Source organism: Salmo salar, chromosome 12, assembly GCF_965601325.2.
Source record: "Salmo salar chromosome 12, fSalSal1, whole genome shotgun sequence".
Classification (NCBI taxonomy): Eukaryota; Metazoa; Chordata; class Actinopteri; order Salmoniformes; family Salmonidae; genus Salmo; species Salmo salar.
Genome location: NC_138302.1, coordinates 93,650,994 through 93,657,038, shown reverse-complemented (window position 1 = coordinate 93,657,038; position 6,045 = coordinate 93,650,994).

The following is a 6,045-nucleotide window of genomic DNA, read 5'->3' as shown; positions in this document are numbered from 1 at the left end:
ACTGCATGGCCAAGCACGATTCCCAACACCATCATTCAGTTTGCCAACAACACAACAGTGGTAGGTCTTATCACCAACAACGATGAGACAGCCAATAGGGATTAGAAAGCAAATTACGGACTCCTCTTTAAATCTGCGAATTCCTTCAAAGCTCAGTTGTCCTGAGTCTGCACAACTCTGCCAGGACCTAGGATCAAGGGAGACACTCAAGTGTTTTAGTACTATATCTCTTGACACAATGATGAAAATAATCATGGCCTCTAAACCTTCAAGCTGCGTACTGGACCCTATTCCAACTAATTACTGAAAGAGCTGCTTCCTGTGCTTGGCACTCCTATTTTGAACATAATAAACGGCTCTCTATCCACCGGATGTGTACCAAACTCACTAAAAGTGGCAGTAATAAAGCCTCTCTTGAAAAAGCCAAACCTTGACCCAGAAAATATAAAAAACTATCGGCCTAAATCGAATCTCCCATTCCTCTCAAAAATATTAGAAAAAGCTGTTGCTTTTTGTAAACGCTTCAGTCTGGTTTTAGACCCCATCATAGCACTGAGACTGCACTTGTGAAGGTGGTAAATTACCTTTTAATGGCGTCAGACCGAGGCTCTGCATCTGTCCTCGTGCTCCTAGACCTTAGTGCTTCTTTTGATACCATCGATCACCACATTCTTTTGGAGAGATTGGAAACCCAAATTTGTCTACACGGACAAGTTCTGGCCTGGTTTAGATCTTATCTGTCGGAAAGATATGTTTGTCTCTGTGGATGGTTTGTCCTCTGACAAATCAACTGTAAATTTCAATGTTCCTCAAGTTTCTGTTTTAGGACCACTATTGTTTTCACTATATATTTTACCTCTTGGTTATGTCATTCAGACACATAATTGTTAACTTTCACTGCTATACGGATGACACACAGCTGTACATTTCGATGAAACATGGTGAAGCCCCAAAATTGCCCTCGCTGGAAGCCTGTGTTTCAGACATAAGGAAGTGGATGGCTGCAGATTTTCTACTTTTAAACTCGGACAAAACAGAGATGCTTGTTTTAGGTCCCAAGAAACAAAGAGATCTTCTGTTGAATCTGACAACTAATCTTGATGGTTGTACAGTGGTCTCAAATGAAACTGTGAAGGACCTCGGCGTTACCCTGGACCCTGATCTCTCTTTTGACGAACATATCAAGACTGTTTCAAGGACAGCTTTTTTACATCTACGTAACATTGCAAAAATCAGAAACTTTCTGTCCAAAAATGATGCAGACAAATTAATCCATGCTTTTCTCACTTCTAGGTTAGACTACTGCAATGCTCTACTTTCCGGCTACCCGGATAAAGCACTAAATAAACTTCAGTTAGTGCTAAACACGGCTGCTAGAATCTTGACTAGAACCCCAAAATTGTATCATATTACTCCAGTGCTAGCCTCTCTACACTGGCTTCCTGGTAAGGCAAGGGCTGATTTCAAGGTTTTACTGCTAACCTACAAAGCATTACATGGGCTTGCTCCTACCTATCTTTCCGATTTGGTCCTGCCGTACATACATACACGTACGTTACGGTCACAAGACGCAGGCCTCCTAACTGTCACTAGAATTTCTAAGCAAACAGCTGGAGGCAGGGCTTTCTCTTACAGAGCTCCATTTTTATGGTCTGCCTACCCATGTGAGAGATGCAGACTCGGTCTCAACCTTTAAGTCTTTATTGAAGACTCATCTCTTCAGTGGGTCCTATGATTGAGTGTAGTCTGGCCCAGGAGTGTGAAGGTGAACGGAAAGGCACTGGAGCAATGAACCGCCCTTGCTGTCTCTGCCTGGCCGGTTCCCCTCTCTCCACTGGGATTCTCTGCCTCTAACCCTATTACAGGGGCTGAGTCACTGGCTTACTGGTGCTCTTCCATGCCGTCTCTAGGAGGGGCGCGTCACTTGAGTGGGTTGAGTCACTGACGTGATCTTCCTGTCTGGGTTGGCGCCCCCCCTTGGGTTTTGCCGTGACGGAGTTCTTTGTGGGCTATACTCGACCTTGTCTCAGGATGGTAAGTTGGTGGTTGAAGATATTCCTGTAGTGGTGTGGGGGCTGTGCTTTGGAAAAGTGGGTGGGGTTATATCCTGCCTGTTTGGCCCTGTCCGGGGGTATTGTCGGATGGGGCCACAGTGTCTCCCGACCCCTCCTGTCTCAGCTTCCAGTATTCATGCTGCAGTAGTTTATGTGTCAGGGGGCTAGGGTCAGTTTGTTATATCTGGAGTATTTCTCTTGTCTTATCCGGTGTCCTGTGTGAATTCAAGTATGCTCTCTCTAATTTTTTCTTTCTTTCTCTCTCTCGGAGGACCTGAGCTCTAGGACCATGCCTCAGGACTACCTGGCCTGATGACTCCTTGCTGGCCCCAGTCCACCTGGGCGTGCTGCTGCGCCAGTTTCAACTGTTCTGCCTGCGGCTATGGAACCCTGACCTGTTCACCGGACGTGCTACCTGTCCCAGACCTGCTGTTTTCAACTCTCTAGAGACAGCAGGAGCGGTAGAGATAGTCTGAATGATAGGCTATGAAAAGCCAACTGACATTTACTCCTGAGGTGCTGACCTGTTGCACCCTCGACAACCACTGTGATTATTATTATTTGACCCTGCTGGTCATCTACGAACATTTGAACATCTTGGCTATGTTCTGTTATAATCTCCACCCGGCACAGCCAGAAGAGGACTGGCCACCCCTCATAGCCTGGTTCCTCTCTAGGTTTCTTCCTAGGTTCTGGCCTTTCTAGGGAGTTTTTCCTAGCCACCGTGCTTCTACACCTGCATTGCTTGCTGTTTGCGGTTTTAGGCTGGGTTTCTGTACAGCACTTTGAGATATCAGCTGATGTAAGAAGGGCTTTATAAATACATTTGATTTTATTTGATTTAGGGATGTAGTCAGAGACCTGGCAGTGTAGGGTCAGGACAACAACCTCTCCCTCCATGTGAGCAAGACAAAAGAGCTGATCGTGGACTACAGGAAAAGGAGGGGCAAGCACGATTCACATCGATGAGGCTGTAGTGGAGCGGGTCGAGAGCTTCAAGTTCCTTGCTGTCCACATCAGTAACAAACCATCATGGTCCAAACACAACAAGACAGTCGTGAAGAGGGTACCTAGTGGTTAGAGTGTTGGGCCTGTAACCGAAAGTTTGCTAGATCGAATCCCCTAGCTTACAAGGTAACAATCTGTCGTTCTGCCCCTGAACAAGGCAGTTAACCCACTATTCTTAGGCTGTCATTGTAAATAACAATTTGTTCTTAACTGACTTGCCTAGTTAAATAAATATTTTAAAAAAGAGGGCATGACAATGTCTATCACCCCTCTCAGGAGACTGAAAAGATTTGGCATGGGTTCTCAGATCCTCAAAAAGTTCTACAGCTTCACCATTGAGAGCATCCTGACTAGTTGCATCACCGCATGGTATAGCAACTGCTCGGCAAGGCGCTACAGAGGGTAATGCGTACGGCCCAGTACATCACTGGGGCCAAGCTTCCTGCCCTCCAGAACCTCTATAACAGGCGGTGTCAGAGGAAGGACCTAAAAATTGTCAAGGACTCCAGCCACCTGTCACGACTTCCGCCGAAGTTGGTGCCTCTCCTTGTTCGGGCAGCATTCGGCGGTCATCGTCACCGGCTTTCTAGCTACCACAGAACCACGTTTCTTTTTCCATTTGTTATGTCTTGATTGTTCACACTTGGTTCCCATCTCGTTATGATTATTTTCCCTATTTAACCCTCTGGTTCTCATTATGTTTGTCACATCCTGACCAGCAGAGGAAGCAATTGGATTAGTTTTGGTCAGGATGTGACAGGGTTTTTGTGTGTGTGTGAATGGTTGTTGGTGATTAGGACTCCCAATTGAAGGCAGGTGTGTTGAGTTTCCCTTTGATTGGGAGTCCTATATAGGAGTTTGTGTTTTTCTTTGGGGTTGTGGGTAATTGTTTCTGTTCAGTGTGATATGCTGTCAGTACTGTTTAGCTGTCGGTATTTTCTTGTTTTTGTAGTGTTCCAGTGATCGTTTTTTAATTAAAATTATGAACACTAACTCTGCTGCACCTTGGTCCACTTCTCTCCATGACGACAGTTGTGACAGAATTACCCACCAAACCAGGACCAAGCAGCAGAGGAACGAGGAGGAAGGATGGACGTGGGCAGAGCTAAGGAGGAGCGTTTCCAGGGCGATGGAGTTTAGTAAACTCGAGAGGCAGCCCCAATAATTTTTTTTGGGGGGGGCACAAAGGCTATTTGGCGGGGCGAGATTGGAGCCCCAGGCCAGCTCCCCATACCCTTGTAGGGCAGACTGGACAGGTCCCGTGCTTTGGGGTTGGGGCTGTGGTGAGGCCTGGGATTTTCAGGCCGGTAGGCACAGTACCAGCGCACCGCATGTGCCAGGGCGAAGTAGGCATCGAGCCTGAAGGGGTGATGCCAACCCTGCGCTCAAGACCGCCGGTGTGCCTCTACGGTCCGGTGTTTCCCGCTGTGCGCACTAGCGTGGAGGTGTGTGTCTCCAGTCTGGCACGTCCACTACCAGCCCCACGCATCAGGCGTCTAGTGTGTCAGCCCAGCCTTGCCAGTCAGGAGTCGCCAGAGCTGCCTGCCAGTCAGGAGTCGCCAGAGCTGCCTGCCAGTCAGGAGTCGCCAGAGCTGCCTGCCAGTCAGGAGTCGCCAGAGCTGCCTGCCAGTCAGGAGTCGCCAGAGCTGCCAGTCAGGAGTTGCCAGAGCGGCCCGACTGCCCGGAGATGCCAGAGCGGCCCGACTGCCCGGGTCTGCCAGAGCGGCCCGACTGCCCGGGTCTGCCAGAGCTGCCCGCCTGTCCTCCGGGTCTGCCAGAGCGGCCCGCCTGTCCTCCGGGTCTGCCAGAGCGGCCCGCCTGTCCTCCGGGTCTGCCAGAGCGGCCCGCCTGTCCTCCGGGTCTGCCAGAGCGGCCCGCCTGTCCTCCGGGTCTACCAGAGCGGCCCGCCTGTCCACCGGGTCTACCAGAGCGGCCCGCCTGTCCAGTGGCCCGCCTGTCCAGTGATCGTTTATGAATTAAAATTATGAACACTAACTCTTCTGCACCTTGGTCCACTTCTCTCCATGACGACAGTTGTGACAATGTTTTGTGCATGATTGTTTGCTTGTCATTGTGTTAGTTGTTTTGTGTCAGGATTATTTATCCCTGCGTGGATTTTGACTTATGAGTTTCTTCGAGAGTAAAGTACGTTATTTTACTCAGTTCTGTGTCCTGCGCTTGACTCTATCCTCACCTCCACATAACTGACACTGACACCACCCTAGTCATAGACTGCTCTCTCTGCTACCACATGGCAAGCGGTACCGGAGCACCATGTCTAGGACCAAATGGCTCCTTAACAGCTTCTACCCCTAAGTTATAAAACTACTAAACGGTACCACTACCCCCTGTATATAGCCTCGTTATTGTTATTTTACTGTGGTACTTTTTTAGCAAATATTTTCTTACTTTCAAAATAATTCTGCCTTGTTGGTTAATGGCTTGTTAGTAAGCATTTCATGGTAAGGTCTACAGCTGTAGTATTCAGCACATGTGACAAATAAAATGTTATTTGATTTAACAGTTAAGTTGCTGCCTAACTACATTCAAGTAAAGAAGACAACTAGATTTTTTAAATGTCAAAATAACTGTCTTTTCAAGTACAATTTACAAAGCAACCTACTGTCTATTTCCCAATGATTTTTCAGTTTACCTTTACAGAATCTGCCAGATTAAATGAGAAGTTGTCATGGACACTCAGACCCCCATTTACTTTGAACTAAGATCAGACGCTGTTGTACTAACAAAGTAGAGAAATGACTGTGTTCTGAAGGGGCTTAGGCATTATTTTAGGAGGAGTGGGCTGGGGTGGCAACAAGGCCCTCAGACAGGGGTCAGCTCACACACACACACACACACACACACACACACACACACACACACACACACACACACACACACACACACACACACACACACACACACACACACACTGTGTGCATAGGTAAACAAGGCTGCCCTAGTATAAATATGACCTGCAGCC